General features: G+C 40.8%; 1 long non-coding RNA gene across 1 annotated transcript; it reads right to left on the minus strand.

Moving 5' to 3' along the window:
- Positions 1 to 1,355: 1,355 nt before the first annotated feature.
- LOC141571743 (uncharacterized) lies at positions 1,356 to 16,528 on the minus strand. The gene is made up of 4 exons (XR_012496834.1): positions 12,342 to 16,528; positions 9,960 to 10,069; positions 6,586 to 6,644; positions 1,356 to 4,028 (listed from the first exon to the last, which is right to left on the minus strand). It is a non-coding gene; the product is annotated as an uncharacterized LOC141571743 (long non-coding RNA).
- Positions 16,529 to 17,425: the final 897 nt, after the last annotated feature.

A 17,425-nucleotide genomic window follows, 5' to 3' on the forward strand; every position in this document is an offset into this window, starting at 1 on the left:
CCTGAAAGAAATTAATCCCTGAAAAGAAATTTGTGGTTTTAATTTGGTTTTAATTTGTGTATCCCTGAAAGAAATTAAATCTAAACAAGGGGGGGGGTACCTTTCCACGGGCTGAAACCGGTATGTCACCCACATAGCTTGTGTGGCCAAATGTCACTGTAATATTTGGCCCATTTTTAAATGAGCTGTTTGGTTTTTTACTGTGAGTTTTGATAGTACTTTTTATATCTGGATACAAGTCTTTGAACTCAGTTGGAAATCTGACTATAACTGTTGACTTCCCCAAAACTGTTGACCAGAGGCCTTTTGATAACATAAGCAGTCGAGGAACACATATTTTGGATGTTACATACATGAGGTCTGACACTTGTTTGGGAACTCATCTGAGAAGAAGTGCCACATATCTCATTGCTGAATATCACTACAGTCACCTTCGAAGTCCTCCCCTTGGGAAGCTATGTACTGACACCAGCACCTAGTCCACCCTTCAAAGCAATTTTGGAACTTGTTTTCTGGAATGGCCATCAGAGCTGTCATCATATAACCCTTGATGTCCTGAATGTCATCAAAATGTCTTCCTTTCAATATCTCCTTTATCTTCGGGTAAAGAAAGAAGTTATTGGGGGCCAGATCAGGTGAGTAGGGAGGGTGTTCCAATACAGTTATTTGTTTACTGGCTAAAAACTCCCTCACAGACAGTGCTGTGTGAGCTGGTGCATTGTCGTGATGCAAGAGCTCCTTCCAGACCATTTTTGCACACACCTTTCTCAAGCCAAGATTTTCAGTTAATATTTCCCTAACTGTTTCTCTATAGATGTTTACTTGGTCTGCAATCCTTCTCAGTCAGCTGACAATTTTGACGCACAATTCAGTGAATATTTGCAATGTTTTCATCAGTTCTGCTCATTACTGGCTGCCCTGACCTCCCTTCATCAGTGACGCGTTCTCTCCCCTCAGAAAAACGTTTAATCCATTTGTACACTGCCGTTTTCTTCATGGCATTGTCCCCATAAACTTGCCCCTGATTTCACTTCGACTCTTGCCAAGTTGAACAAGAAATTTAATGTTTGTTCATTGCTCTAATTCAAGCTCAGACATTCTTGTGACAGCACACAGCAACAATAATGAATGCCACTCAGCATGACACTGCCACACGTCAACATGAACACAGCTGTGAGACACTGATAAACCAAGGTGATGAAACCTTCCCGAGCTGTGTGTACAGTGCTGCCGATGTAAGCGCACGGTGGTAAGTTCGCAAACTTAATTGCCAGACCTCATATTATATACTGTATTCTTACAATGAAGTAAGCTGGATGAAAGAAAATATTAAGAAAACCATAAGGAAAAGAAAATACATTTATAGTTTTTATTGAAATAAATGTGTTTATAACTAGACCCACGCAGTTCAAACTCATGTTGTTCAAGGGTCAGCTATAATTTCTCCCAGTGTATGGCTTATCTTTTCATTCTCTTAACAGTATCCCTGGAAAAACAGATGTTTTTAAACTAATTAGAAACTACAATTAATATTTTCAGAGTAGATACTTCATCTTTGAAACAAGAGGAAGGCTCAGTGAGTAAGGAAAACTCAGAGAACTAGAACGAGTTCTCAGAATAAAATATCTAATTATGAGAATTCCAGTTTCAGGCTGACACAGAAAGAAGTTGTATGTCACTCCCATGCTTACAATAAAAATCAGAACAAGTTGAAATTTAACAACTTTTCTTGATCCATCAGAGAACTGAGGTAACAGGGCAAAGCCCCACCCTGACATCTGGAGACAGGGGTGCACCCAGGGTCACAGAGACCCGCCACACACTGGGGGAGCACTTCCGCTGTGACTGACAGAATTGCAGGCACATGACAGCGAGGACCCCAAGGCCCAGCCTTTGGGAGGATCCCGCGAGGCCGTGAGCTTTACCTCCAAGAATTCCTCAGGTTCTTGTGCTTAAAATGCAAGAAATGGTCCTCCTTTCCAATCTATGCCTTGCATTTCTTTGCTTGATTGCAGAGCTGGAACCCAGTACAATGCTGAAAGAAAGTCCTTAGGACTGTTTTCTCAAGATGTGCAACCCTACGTGTACAGTGTATCAAGCTGTGAACTGCGTGTACCTACCTGTGAGCACCACAGCACAGTAAGACACATATCGTCAGTCCCAGAAGGCCCTTGGTGCCCCTATCTAGTCAACCTCAGACATCTCAAGAGACAACTGTTCATTTTCCTGTCACCATAGATTAGTTTTGCATTTTATAGAAGTCAGTATAAATGCAATAACATGACATGTACTCTTGTGCCTGGCTTCTTTTTCTCAGCAAAATGTTTTTGAGATTCAGTAGCCAGTTGCTTTCTATTACTGAGCAGAATTCTTTAAGTCACTGAACCATATTTTATTGATTCTCTGATTGATGGATGTCAGCATTACTTCCATGTTTTTATTGTTAGGAATGAACCACTATGAACACTTGTGTACTTGTCATCTTGCGGGCTTATGTTCTCATTTCTATTACTTTAGCCATCTAGTGGGGGCTCAGCAGGGTCTTGGTGCCATGACTGCATTTACCAGATGGCTGCGGCTGAGCACTTCCCATGGGGTCCGACATCCATATGCAACATCTGTCACTGTCTAGTGTCCATGTGTATCAAGTGTTTTGTCTCTTCATTAGTATTTATTATTAAATTGTAGCAGTACTTTTTATGCATTTGATGTACAGGATTCTTCTCAACTAAATGTATAACAAATGTTCTCTCCTAGTCTTTCTGTGCCTTGCCTTTTTTAGAGGGTTTCTTAATGGGGTTATTTATGACCAGAAAATTTTAAGTTCTGAATTTGATCAAGTCCAATTTATCATGATTTTTTTTCTGGTTAGTATTTTCTGTGAGTTTTAAGAAAACTTTACTTATTGTAAACTTATTAATACATTTTCTTAAGTTTTCTTCTAGAAGTTTTATAATTTTAGTTCTTTTTTTTAGGTCAATATTCTATGTTGAGTTAGTTTTGTGGCATGATATTAAAAAAAAAAAAAGTCTTATTTCAGTTTTCCTAAATGGATATCCAGTTGCTCTAACATCATTTGTTGAATAAACTTTCCTTATCCCAATTAAATTGCCTTGAATACACACACACACACACACACACACACACACACACACACACACACCAGTTTATGCTGCTATAACAAATAAATATATACATTATAGAGCATTTAGGTGCCATAACAACTACACCACAGCCTGGGGGGCTTAGTAACAAACACTTATTTCTCACGATTCTAGAGCTTGGGAAGTCCGAGATGAAGGTGCTGAGACCTCTGCTGTGTGGTGAAGGCTTTGCACATGTTTTCCTTGCGTCTCTGCAGGGCGAGAGTGGAGAGGAAACCCAGTGACCTCGTGTCTCTTCTTACAATGGCACTGACCCCATTCTCGTGGCTCCACCTTCGTGACTTCATCACCTACCAAAGGCCCCGCCTCCAAATGCTGTCACACTGGGGATTGGGCTTCTACCTCTGACTGCAGGGGGACACAAACATTCAGTTCATGGCATGTTCATTTAACGTCTTCATCCAGCTTTGGTCTGGGGATTATGCTTCTCATGTCGTTGCAGACTGTGGGTCTCAGGACACAAACCTCACTGGTTTCCAAAGTTAGAGGCTTGGCGGGTTTGTCTGTCCAGCACATATCTTAAAGTTGGGGTGCCCGATGTAGGGTTCAAACCCTTCAGTCCTCAGGGGGATGCTTCAGGTTTTGAGTTCCCTCTCAGGTGTGGGTCACCACGCCGGGATGCGGTTTATGGCGACACTGCACCCCAGCTCTTCCTGCTGCTTTGATGTGGTATTCCTCTTGCGGGCCCAATGTGTGCTCAGCACGCAGCTGGACTTCAGGCTGTTTAAGGGGAAACGGTTCCGTGTGCAGCTGCGGACGGAATGTCCATCAGAGAAGGGGGTTCAGGATTTCCTTGTGGCACCATTTTGAACGAGACTACACCACACTTGAATTCCCCAAGATTCCCCTTAGTCACTTAATTAGCTGCATTAAAAGAGAAAGAAAGAAAAAAGGAAGGAAGGAAGGAAGGAAGGAAGGAAGGAAGGAAGGAAGGAAGGAAGGAAAGGAAGGAAGGAAGGAAGGAAGGAAGGAAGGGAAGGAAGGAAGGAAGGAAGGAAGGAGAGAAAGAAAGGGTGCATTTTTATACCATTCAGTTAAAAATAGTATTATATCCTTTTTAATTTTAGTTTTGACCCATGCATTATGTGCAAGGGTGTTGTTTGACTTCAAATTAATGGAGGCTTTTCTAGAAATCTTACTTAGTGAATCCAAATTCCATTCTGGTTAGATAATACACTCTGTTTGATTTCAATTCTTTTAAAATTTTTGAAACTTTATTTATGGCTCAGCCTATATCCTATATTGGTGAATGTAGCAGTTGAAAAAAATGTATATTCTGCAGTTGTTGGATGTCATAGTCTATCCCTGTTAAATTGATTAATAACCTTGTAATGTTATTTAATCTTTTCTTACTTTACTGATATTTGGTCTGTTTGCTGTACTAGTTGCTGAAAGAAGTGTGTTAAAATCTTCCATTGATTCAGGCTTTATTTTTCCCTTTAAATTGTCAAGTATCACTTAATATGTGTAAAGGCTCTGTTTTCTGGTACATATTAATTTATCATTGTGTGCTACTCATGAATTGTTCCTATTAGCATTATGTAATATTTCTTTGAACTTTGATTATATTCTTTGGTTCTTAGTCTATTTTACTGATAAAAGTATGTAAGTGAAATAATGCAGTATTTGTCTTTCTCTGACTTATCTCGCTTAGCACTATACCCTCCGGGGCTTCCATGTTGTTGCAAATGGCAAGATTTCTTTTTTTTTTTTTTATGGCTCAGTGATATTCAATTGTACACATACATTTTCTTTGTCCAGTCATCTATTGATGGACATCTAGCTTGTTTCCACATCTCGGCTGTTACTAGTTATGCTGCAATGATATTTCACACATATGAAATCTAAAAACAAATAAATAACTAAAACAAACAAACAAAACAGAATCATACCTATAGATATAGCGAACAAGCTGATGGTTGCCAAAGGGGAGGGGGGTGGAGGGATGGATTAAATAAATGAATGAAAAACAATAATATAAATAAATAAAATGTAGACTCAGAACAAACAAGCAAGCAAGCAAGCAAACAAACAAAAATTCTGTAAGCATCCAAAAAGAAAACCCTGAGGCTGCTCATCAAGCTGTTTGGAGCCGAGTTCTCACCCTTGAACCAAACACTGTCAGGCCAGAGAGCTGCACCTAGAGGAGTCCCACTGGCTAAACGTCAGTCAAGTGTCCACCCCCGGGAGTGGGGGCGGAGTCAGCCTGACCACAGCGGCATGAAACGAGGATGAGGGAGAGGTGGTTCCCCAAAGAGAAACGCTCAGAGGAATAAAAAAATGGATAATGAGAGGTAAGATGCTCTCAAGCCCAGCATTAGAGCAAGACGTGAAGGGGGAAAAGTACAGTCACTCAGCCTTCTTTTGTTTCCTGTTTGTGTGGTGGACAGTTTTTATTCATTTGCTTTTATATCATTCGTTTATTTGTGTTTATAGATAACAAATAGCTCGATCTTACTTCTATATTCACATTGTCATATCTGCCTTTTAATTGAAGAGTATGGATTATTAACTTTAACGTAATGATTGGTATGTTAGAATTAGATTTACCACTTTTATGATGTATTTTTCATGTGTCTTCTCTGATTTTTTTCTTGTTTATCTTCCCGTACATTTTTGGGGAGGTGGGGGTGGGAGATTACTTGTAATATTTTTCTTTAGTATCCAATTTTAATTTGTTTATTTACTTTTGGGGGTTTTGCATTTGTAGGTGTATCTTCTAGGCATTACAGTATGTACACCTAAAATTTACAGGCTACTTACATTTTAATACGTTACCTCCTTATCTAAACTTTTAAAAATTTACAACCCTTATTTCCCTCTCCTTTCCCCTGCTGTCTTTTAGGAAGAGGTTCCCATATAGGTTACATACACATACATTGAAAACCTCAGCATGTTTGGATGAAAAAGGCATTTGATGGAAAGTGACCTCACAGGATGACCTGATCATAAATCCCTAACTGGGCAGGTCATGGGGGGTCATCATGCCCAAGGCCTGCAACTTCTTTAGCGAAAGGTTTGTCTTTGGCTTAAGCAAGCCTGTCCATTGTTTCTGTGCAGCTCGGTTAACACACCTTTGGAATAAGCAGTAACCACCCTTACAAGCACATAATCTAGTTAACTCCCCTGTAATCCCATCCCCTCCTTGCTTTCTCCCACCCCCACGTCATCTTCCTGATGTTTCCTCCTTAATTCCAAATGCATAAAAGAAACTGCAAAACTGTCACTCTCCAGAGCATTTATCTTGCTTCTCAGAAATTGTCGTCAGTTCGGCTCAAAGAAACTCTTACAAAAATTCTCTACAGGTTTGGATGTTCTTACATCAACCATGTTACATATGTTTTTCTATAATTTTAGAGAGTCATATATATTTAATGCACTAAGAGGAAAATGTGTCTTTTATATTTACCGTGATATTTACCATTTGTGATACTTTGCCTTTATTCCTAAAAATCCAAGTTTTCTTGAAGTATTTTTTCTCTACAAACAGAAAAAAAAAAAACCTTGAAATTTCTTGTAGAGCAGTTCTATTGGTAATATATTACTTTTGTTTTAAAATTCTTTTAAAATGTCATTATTTTACCTTCATTACTGAAGGATATTTTTGCTAACTATAGAATTCCATATTGACATTTTTTCTTCCAGTACTTAAAATATATTGTTTTTTCCTACAGATTGTTTTTTATTTTCTATAGATTCTGATTAGAAATCCGTGCTCTTTTGAATTAGTTTCCCCTTTATGCAATGTGTTGTTTTTTGCAACTGCTTTGAAGATTTTTTTCCTTATCTTTGAGTTACAGCATTTGATTATATGACTAGGTGTATTTTATTTTAATATATGTTTAAATTTTATTGAATACATGTTATAGAATTACTTTGTGTGGAACTCACTGAATTTGTTAAATATGAAATTTTAATATTTTATTAATTTGGGGGAGCTTTTGGTCATTATTTGTCCAATAAGTTTTCTCTTAAAGGGGAACAGAATATGTCACCTCAAAACATGCAAAACATGTCTCTTTGGCATAAGGATTATTTGGACCTTGTTATTTTTTAAAAACAACAGAAGGAGAAGCTCTGAAAATCAAGTAGTAGTTACCCCTTTATAAGAGAAATGTACATTTATAAAGGAAATCTTCATTTGTAAGGGTGTCTCCATCTTTGTACCAGGAAGAGGATGGTGACTAAATCTCTAGAAACTCTCATGGCAATGGAGAGACTTGAACTTAAATCTGAATCACAACCAGACCTTTGTTTACTGTTTTCCTGATAATCTCCCACAATAGGCCTTCCACCCTCCCTCCACGTTTCTCTTTTTCTTTTCTTTTTTTTTCTTTTTTTGGTCTTTACTGGGAGATGATATTTAAGTTTGTGGCTTGGGCCATTTCAAGGAGTTGCTCAGTTTTCCTGGGTCTCTCCCATGTGTTCAGGAGGTATATATGCTATTAAACTTCTGTTTGTTTTTCTCCTATTAATCTGTCTTTTATTACAAGGAAATCTTAGCCCAGAACCTAGAAGGGTAGAGTAAAAATCATTTTTCTTCCCAACCACTCTCCTGTTATGAGCTGGATTGTATTCCCCCAAACCACATATGTTGGAGCCCTAATTCTTAAAATGACTGTATTTGGAAATACGGTCTGTAAGGGGGGTCACATAGATTAAGTAAGGTTGTAATGGTGGGTCACTGGTCCAATAGGACTGTTTTCCTTATAAGAAGAAAGAGAGACACCTTCATAAGTTTCTATTTTGACTTGTCTTTACTTTGGGCAAGTTTGCATTATAAGACATGGATCATTTTAATCCAAAGGAGGCACAAAATGTCTAGCTGTCTCTTTTTGTGATGTAACCATCCACTGATGATTAATGTTAGACTCATTAATTCATTAGGTTTTACAGAATAATCATATCTCTCATTCTTTCTTCACGCCTTGGCTAAGATACTTCTGTAAAAGAACACCCCCCTTATCTGTGATTGAGGTAACTTGCAGTCAGTACAGGAAAGGAAAGATAACTGCCAAATTATTTATGTGGGGTTTTTGTTTTGTTTTGTTTTGTTTGCACCATTTTTCAAAATAATGAGTTAGTTCATTAGCATTCTACACTGGGAACAATTTGTTTTTTAAACTATTATTGTTAACTAATGTAATTATAAGTATTTCACATTTCAATTCATTGAATTTACTATCCTTATTGATCCTCAAGTTTTCTCATATTTGGTCAGTGGGAACTTCTTCAAATTTGCTGCTTCGATCTTATGACACCCACCATGCCGTCTTTGATAGCCTATTTATTGTATACAAGGTCCAGATGGTCCAGGCTCATCTTATGCTTTTCTGACTCCATGTCTAGACCCTGACTTATTCTGGTGGAAACTAATATATCAGGACCTTAGTTTGGTCACTTAGAAGTACTTATTACCACTGGCCATTATTTCTAGGCCATTTTAGTGGAAAAAATGACAGGGCTCTTTTTTTAATATAAAATACATCATGACTTCATTCTTATGTAGCCAAATTACATTCATAATTCTGGGTTTTTACTAAACCTCTTATATCTTACATCTGTGCTTTCTTTATCCTCTGCCAAAGAACTTGGTTCTAAATAATACTGTAAATGACAGAATAAAATAATATATAATCACTAAGTTGCTTTATCCCACAATACCACACCCAAGAGTCTTAGAATAACAATGTGAACATGCCTATTCAACAATATGATTACAACAAAAATAGTATTAACTTTTTAAAGTGTTTTTTAACCTTAATATGTACTTTACAAAGGATGTACAGTGTACTATTTTAGAGTCATTTTAATATTTTTCTGTGTAGTCATTTCACCAACTGTATAAATATTAAAATTTATTTGTTTATATCTTTGGATTTTTAGAAATAAAACATCGTATTTAGCTCACATTTGTAGACAATGACTTGTGTAGAAGAGGAGGAAACCATTATCAAATGATGATTGAATTATTCAGTGATATACTATGTCACTGAATATCTATCATGAGCCAGATATTTTGTACCCTTCATCTCAATTACCTTTCAAAATGATCTCATTAAGTAGAAATTACTGTCTCCAATTTAAAGATGGAAGACTGATTCTCAGAGGTAATTTTCTCAAGGTCACAAACCCAGAAAACCACATGTTAATAAGTAAATCTAGATCTGCCTTACACAACACCAGGCCTTTCCCACCATCCACTGTAGATTTGTCTTACATTCAGTATCTCTCACATTGTAGGTTATGGTTGAAGATCACCAGACTCTCTTCCTAATACAGAGTTGGCCATTTGCTAATGTAATAACTGATTTGCTGTTTTAACAATTTTCACTATTTTAACCAAAGATGTTCCATATTTTATCATTTAAAGGAATGACTCACATTTGACCAGTTTCCAAGAAAGAAAATAAAAAGTTTAAGGTAAATGTGTTTCTAGACCATGTGGAATATTCAGGTGACGATTCCAGGACACTCCCCTCCGAGCTCTGTCCCTCTCACGGTCTCATCTTCCTATAGGCATTTCACTTGAAAATAAGCTGAATAACTTGACTGTGGGAGTTCTGGGGGAGTGTTCTGAAAACATGAGCAAGAACATTCTGTCTAAACTCAGTCCCCTCAGAGGAACCCTAGGGTTGGGGACAGCCCCTGAGGATCAATAAATGGAACCTGATCAAAGAAGTCACACTGAGTGACCAGCTGTATGTGTTTGCTCTGTGTTGCCATAAACATCTACATATGTTGTACAGATTCTTTATTTTAAAAGGAAAATATTAAAAGTAGAACTAAAAATACTTGCTGTGACTTCTGTGCTGAGGAATGACTGTGTAGCAGATCCACGAAGCAGAACACAATGTGCCGTGGGCTCCCAGTAGCATCTCCAGGGCGGGGGGAATGCTCACCAGCTTCAGAAACCGAGCAGAGAACAGCACGTCAGCACCCACGGCCACCACCACCAACTGATCATTTGTCTTCACATCAAAACGTTCATATGAAACTTTAATTTCCTACTGACTTACCAGCTTTAAAACAGGGGTGAATTCCCAGGTTGTGAACTCCTACAGGACAAAGGGCTCCGTCCCCTTGGGAAACATGACAGGATCCCCATCCTGTGCTATTCTCAGCTTTGCGTAGGTACCTTTCGTTCATGCAACACAGCTCCCAAAGAAAGTCTTTTATAACAGGTCATGTCTGAAATGCTAACGTTAAGAATGTGACCTGGTGCCACCAGGTGGTGGTGACATAGAGATGAATAAGGTGCTGCTGTGCTCTTAGGAAGCTGGGACTAGAGGGACTGCAGGTGTGACAATCGGTGCATGGCAACAGCACGGACAGAGTGCTAGAGAAGAGAAAAGCAGAAACGCAGGCGCTGTGCACACATCATCCTCAGGTCAGAAAACACTTCTGAGAGGGAAGCATTTCATTCTGGACATGTGTTGAGCTGAGGACAGTGGGGAATTTGTTTTTCTTAAAAAAATAAAAAAGATGTCCCACAAAACACTTCAAAAAACAGATGAATTACAACCAAACACTTTTAAATGTTCTGTTAAACTCAAAAATTTTGTTCAGAAAATCCCCAGAGGTCAAAAACTAATACAGACCAGGTAGAACTGAATTCTCGGCTCCCTGGGGCTGGTTTTCCCACCAGAAATCTGAAGCCTTGGGTTGCACTGACCACTCAGCTCAATGCGGATGTGTCTTCAGCCAAAAAGAGTGGGGGTTTAGAAGCAAGGCCCTCGTATAAATATAAGTCGCTTGAAGAACTGACAAGTTTCCTTCCAATGTGGAAAACACACTATTCACTTAAGAATGTGTAATTACGGTACTGCCTGCTGATTTGGGGTTCAAATTCATCTAAATCTCTATGATCCAATATACTACATTTAAGTACAACTTTGTGCAAGATGGAAACATACTATAGCTGCCAGGTGTGATGACTGAGATCTTGAAACATGGTTTGTGCAATGAGGAACTGATTTTATTTTTATTTACTTTTAATTAATTTTGGTTTGAGTGGCCCCATTTTGCTAGTGGCCACCTCACTGGACAGCACAGAGGCTGCAAGCCCCTGGCCAACAGGTTAACTTCAAGTGGGCCCTTGAGGACAGTGGTTCTCCCTGAAGGAATACACACAACATGGGCCCCTTGGTTCCACTAAACTCAGTTTATTGTGAACTTGAAGTCTGCAATTATAAAACACAAGAGAAAAAGGCTACCGTAAGCAAGAGTCTGCAGAAAAAAGAGCAAAATTCCATCCCTGAGGACTTCAGACATTGGAATTATCAGATGGGGAACATAAAACAAGCATGTGTGAACGCAAAGGGGAAAAAAGATAGAATTAAAAGTGTAAGGCAGAAACTAGAGACCATCAAATATTAACAGGTAGATTTGGGAAAGAACCGAATAGGGTTTCAAAAACACACACATGCGTGCACATGCACACGTGCAGCACACACACACAAACACACACTGTATATGTGTGTGTATATATATATATATATACACATATATATAGCAAATGAAAAATTCTATGGGTATTTTAAGCAACATTGAAGACTTAGCAAAAGATTCAGTAGGCCAGAAGATATTTTTATAAATATTACCTAGAAATAAAACAGAATTACAAATAGAGTTAAAATGTAAGAAACAAATAAAAGGCCTGGAAAACAGGACAAGAATATCTAACATACACCTAATGAAAGTTCCAGGAGACAATAAAAGTGAGAATGGGAGAGGAATAATGGTTGAAAATATGTGTGAATTAAAGCCATAAGGAGATTTCGCTACATACCTACCAAAATGGCTAAACTTAGCACCTGCTAATACCAAGTGTGGGGAAACCTGCAGAGCACTAAACATCTTAGGACTTGGAAGCTGGTGGGTGCTGTTTGGCAGAATCTCCTAAATCGTTAGGCACGAGTGTCCTATGACCCAGAAATTGTCCTCCCATGTGTACACCCAACCGCATGTGACACGAGCCTGAAGACATGTGCAGGAGTGTTCACAACGGTACCCAGAATGCCAGTGGGAAACAACCCTCCGATGGGTAAGTACACTGCAGTGTATTTATTCAGTGGAATATTATACCATAATGAAAAATGGACACGGCACCGCTAAATACAACATGGGTGAATCTCATGGGACAACAGAGAGAGAACAAAGCTGGACACAAAATACCCCATTTATATGACGCTCTTCAGCAGGTGGAACTTCCTGTGGTGTTGCCATCAGGGCCGGCCTGTGGAGGGGCGCGGTCGGTGACCGAGGGGCTGGTCCTCTGGAGCTGGGCTCACTCTGGCTGTAGTCTGGGTTGTGCCCACACGGCTGCATCTAGCTCACAATCATCCCTGAAGGTGCACAGTAAAGATAGGTGTCCACTTCTCTGCTTTCTCCGGTGTGATGCTTTGACTAATATGTTTATCAGAAGTGGCAATAGAGGAAGGGAGCAATTTTAAAGATATCATAGCCCTGTGGTGAATCTGTAAGGAAAGATTTATGTGTTCTTCTCCAGCTGAGCTTTTGTCTTTGTCGTTTTCCTCTAAGAGAAAGCAGACAGGTTGAAAATAACACAGTGCGTGGCTAGCAGGGGCTGTAACTGTGAAATCCAAATAGTGCTTTCATTGCACCTCCAGCTACGGCCGTGCCTCCCGCACTCTCCTGACCTTGACCTTCATGTCTCCCAGTGTTTTCTTGCCTCCCCCGAGTAGCTTCAGGGACAGTCCAGCTGTCTCCAGGGCGGCTTTCTATCTTTAAGTTCTCTGACGCCCCCAGTGACCCACAGACAACCGGTGAGATGCAGGTGGTACCATTTACCCAGGAGGAAGCCTCTTTGGAGAAGCCTCTGGAATTTAACACTCACTTATGTTTTCCCTAAAACTTACAACTAATTCTGGTGGTACCCAAAGCAGTTCTGACAGTTGGTCCTGAAAGGCACACACATACGTGCACACATACAGGCATGCACACACAAACATGCACACACTCATTCACACACATACCAGCACACTCACACTCACACATACACTTACACACATGCATGCATAAATATGCACACACACTCATTCACACACACAGGCACACACACACTTACATACATGCACACACACAGGCACACACACTTACATGCACACACACTCACTCACACATATACAGGCATACACACACTCACACATGTACACACAGGCACACACTTACATACATGCACACATGCTCATTCACACACTTACATACATGTGCACACGTGCACAGGCCACACGTGCATACATGTACACACAAGCACACACACATATTTGCACCCATGCATACACAATAATGCCCTCTCCTGGTCCCCCAGGATGCCAGCACAATGGAGCCATCACTCATTATTAGTGAGAAGGAGCCAAGGAGAGGTGACTCTCGGTGGACAAGAGCTGCCCCTCCATCCTCCCTCCCTCACCAACATGGCGGGGTCTAACTTTTTACAGGAAGGTGTAGTTTCCTTACAGTAACCAGATTGAAATGATTCTTCACTTCTTTAAACAATTACTGCCTTCACAATTCATTTGGAAAATTTTAAAAAAAGACGTGCTACTTTGGGACAAATTGTCTATTTTTATCTCACTGTTATTTAATACTTTATCTATCTGTATATTATGACCTCAAGGAGGTGGCACATTCCTTGAGGTCAAAGCTGCAACCTCACAATCCAGACACGCAAAGCCCGACTGTGCAGTAGTCATCTGTGGATGGGTTTAGACTGGCAGCTTTACAAGGCACGGAAAAAAAACAGGCTTTTTCCAACCCTCCAGTGCATTTTATCCAATTTCAGTTTACCCAGGAGTGGCTCAGGAATAAAGCATTCAAAATCTTGGTCTAAGCTTGAAATTGAACCCTTGTGGAAATTCCTTGGGGTTGGTTGGCTTTGGTTAACGGGCTGCCTGCCTCCTCGGTATTTTCCACCTCTCCAGATTCCATCCGACTGTGCACACCCGCCAAGTCGGTGTGGACCCGCTGATGCCAGGCCGTCTCAGAGTCAAACAAGAAAGGAGGATAAAAGCAGCACAGTGGGCCTTCCAGAGAATGGAGGGGCTCAAAGTGAAGCCAACACAGGGAGTCTGGCTAATCAAAGACTAGTTCTTAGCAACATCAGAGAAACGGTCAACTCAGTCCAGAAACCGTGAAGCCCCCAAAGAGAAAAATGATCATGTGTGCTTGTTGCCTCAGGCAGTTGTGTGACATCGACGTCAGTGGAGGCGCTTTATTTAGTGACAATACCTTGGTAGCACAGAAGCGTGGAGGAATGACGCTCTCATGTCACCCTGCTCTCTTCCCCTGCCCAGGGTGAAATCCTGGAGCGGTCACTCTCGATACGAAACTCTGGTCTGGGGTAGCGACAGAAGTCCACACTGTCATCCAAATAAAGCTTCTCTCACCTCCTCTTGCGCCTGGACATCTCCCTGGGGTGAGGAGATGCCTACCTTCTATCAGGAGCTCTTTACACCTGAAAAGGGTAGAAGAGTAAGGAGCTGGCAGGCAGGCATCATACTGACCAGTGTGACGGTTACCTGGCATTGACGTGTGCTGGCAGTGAAGAGTTCCATGGCCAGCCCTTTTCCTTCTCGATTCGTCATGAAAGGCCACTCTCCCTCCATTTCCTGTGTGTTATCATGACAAAAATATTAGGACACTTATCAGTTATAGTCAAAGCCTAATGAGCATGAGAAAGGACATGGGCAGGGAACAGACTGGGCACAGCTGGACTCACCCAGCATCCATGTGTCTTCTGTTCCCCACAAGGAGAAGTAGGCAAGGCCCCTGACACAGAGCCCGGGGTTTCCCACTGTAACCACCTAGGAGTTGTGTTGTCTGGAGGGGAGTTTTGTCATGGTCTTGCGTACACTGAGAGCAAGCGGAAAAGAGGCCCCAGGTCCAGATGTGCTCTAGAGGGGACACATGCCGGGAGTGGCACTGCAACTCTCGGGGGCGACCTCCAGCCTGTGCATGGAGAAAACATGTGCTTCCCAGCAGGGTCTCCCCTGGGGGTCCTGGGGGGCGAGGGCCAACACCTGACCTCACACTCACGAGAGCCAAGCCTGTGCTGACCCTCTGGCACATCCTGGGAGAAGACTTCTCTAGAAGCATCGATTGTGCCCCCACAGAGGTCTTCGGGCTTCACACCAAATTGCTGCCCTGCTAGGACACTCGCTCCCTCCACCTCTCAGTAACAAATGTGCCCGACATGTTGCTTCCTCCTTGGTTCTCAAGAAAAGTTGAGACAAGATGTTAAACACCCACATGTGTGTCCCAACTCCCCACCCAGGGGCCCCAGGCAGAGGGGCTTTACCCTCTGGGACACGGAGCACAGGCCCACGAAGTCCCTTGGGCTCTGTCAGGGATGTTTCTCCCAAAGATCAGACTTCAGCTTTAGTCAACACTCTCAACCAGCTGATCAGAAATCTTGCATTATTTTTCACAAAAATGAAAAATTGGAAGAAGCCATGTGTGGCCTTCTCAGACTTGAATCCCTCCTTCAGTAAAGCAGTCTTGAGATGAAGAGCATGTACAGTGGTACCTCGGTTTTCTAACGTAATCCGTTCCGGAAGACTGTTCGAGTTCTGAAACGTTCGAAAACAGCCAACAGCTAGGCTTGCACTCAGCGCAAGCCAAGTGACATGTTCGACTTCCAAGGCGTGTTCGAAAACTGAAGCATGTACTTCTGGGTTTATGGCGTTCGTGAACCGAAATGTTCAACGGAGACATTCGAAAACCGAGGTACTACTGTAATGAATTCAAGCTTCATTAAAATTACACATGTAGCATGTGATACTGAATCGTCACAGTGTGTCCCCTTGACCCAACATGCCCAGTGAAATGGACAGGTTATCACCATACCATGAGCAAGCAGGACACCAGGAGATCACAAAAATCACCATGAACAGAATTGCAAGAACAAAAGCAGAGTGATATAATTGGACATCAGAATGATACCAGTAATATTTGGACATTTTCTAAAACTGAGAAGTGGTTATAGGCAGGGAAAGGGCTGCATCAGGCCTTGAGAGACCCAGTGCCTGGGGAAGTGTGTTGACACATTTGTCAGATGATTGACAGGGAATATTAAAAAGCAAAATTAGAACATAAGGTTTTTCTTCATTATATCTCTGCTACTGTTGAAACATACAATGGAGAATAGACAGCCTCTTCAATAAATGGTGTTGGGAGAACTGGAAAGTCATGTGTAAAAGAATGAAACTGGACTGTTATCTGTCACCATGTACCAAAATTAACTCAAAATGGATCAAAGACCTAAACCTAAGACCTGACACAATAAACTGCATAGAAGAAAACATAGGTACTAAACTTATGGACCTTGGGTTCAAAGAGCATTTTATGAATTTGACTCCAAAGGCAATGGAAGTAAAAGCTAAAATAAATGAATGGGACTATATCAAACTAGAAAGCTTCTGCACAGCAAAAGAAACCATCGACAAAATAAAGAGGCCACCAACTGACTAGGAGAAGATTTTTGCAAACAGTGCCTCTGATAAGGGGCTAATATCCAAAATATACAAGGAACTCATGAAAACTCAACAACAAAAAAACAAACAACCCAATTGAAAAATGGACAGAGGACCTGAATAGACATTTCTCCAAAGAGGACATACAAATGGCAAACAGACATATGAAAAGATGCTCAACATCACTAATCATCAGAGAAATGCAAATAAAAAACATGATGAGCTATCACCTCACCCCAGTCAGAACGGCTATGATCAACAAGACAAATAGTAACAAGTGTTGGAGAGGTTGTGGAGAAAAAGGAACCCTCATACACTGTTGGTGGGAATGCAGACTGGTGCAGCTGCTATGGAAGGCAGTGTGGAGGTTCCTCAAAAAACTACGAATAGAATTACCATATGACCCAGCAATCCCTCTCCTGGGTAATTACCCAAAAAATCTGAAAACATTTATCCGTCAAGATATATGTGCTCCGATGTTCATTGCAGCTTTATTTAAGGTGGCCAAGACATGGAAACAACCAAAATGTCCTTCGATAGATGAATGGATTAAGAAGTTGTGGTATATATACACAATGGAATACTATTCGGCGGTAAGAAAAGATGATATAGGAACATTTGTGACAACATGGATGGATCTTGAGAGAGTAATGCTGAGCGGAACAAGTCAGACAGAAAAAGCAGAGAACCATGTGATTTCACTGATATGTGGTATATAAACCAAAAACAACAAAAGAACAAGACAAACAAATGAGAAACAGAACC

This window comes from Rhinolophus sinicus, linkage group LG05 (assembly GCF_036562045.2).
Source record: "Rhinolophus sinicus isolate RSC01 linkage group LG05, ASM3656204v1, whole genome shotgun sequence".
NCBI classification, from domain to species: domain Eukaryota; kingdom Metazoa; phylum Chordata; class Mammalia; order Chiroptera; family Rhinolophidae; genus Rhinolophus; species Rhinolophus sinicus.